Source organism: Bison bison, unplaced genomic scaffold (genome assembly GCF_000754665.1).
Source record: "Bison bison bison isolate TAMUID 2011002044 unplaced genomic scaffold, Bison_UMD1.0 scf7180017864355, whole genome shotgun sequence".
Classification (NCBI taxonomy): domain Eukaryota; kingdom Metazoa; phylum Chordata; class Mammalia; order Artiodactyla; family Bovidae; genus Bison; species Bison bison.
In genome coordinates, this window is record NW_011494927.1 from 944,727 (window position 1) to 945,219 (window position 493).

Consider the following 493-nt stretch of genomic DNA (forward strand, 5'->3'; position numbering starts at 1 on the left):
GATCACGTGGCTGATCATGCACTGATATCGTGACTGAGCATGCCCTGATCATGTGCCGGGAGCCGGTGAGGCATTCCACTCTGGACAAAGGTCATGAGGAAGGAGGCTCGGCATACGCAAATGGGGGATCGAGCCTCAGGAGTCCACCCGGATATTCGAGCATCTCCCCCCAGAAAAAACCAGAGTCTGCCTACTTTCTTGCTTTGTGCTCTCACCTCTGATTTCACTCGGTGCTGTTCCCCAGCTCCATGTCGCTCTCTCTGTCAAAGAGTTCACTTACAACTCCTATTCAATAAGTTCCTTGTCATTCTTCCTTTTAACTTCCAGCTGAGTCTCCATCTGGAGCGCGGAACCCACCACGCTTACTAATTATTCCTGGGCTGCTTAAACCCATTCGAGAAGGTGTCTAGGGGTGAGGCACCTTCCGCTATTCGAGAGGGCGCCTGCGGCATATGGAAGTGGTGCAAACTTCTTCTCTTGAAGTCTGATTGGT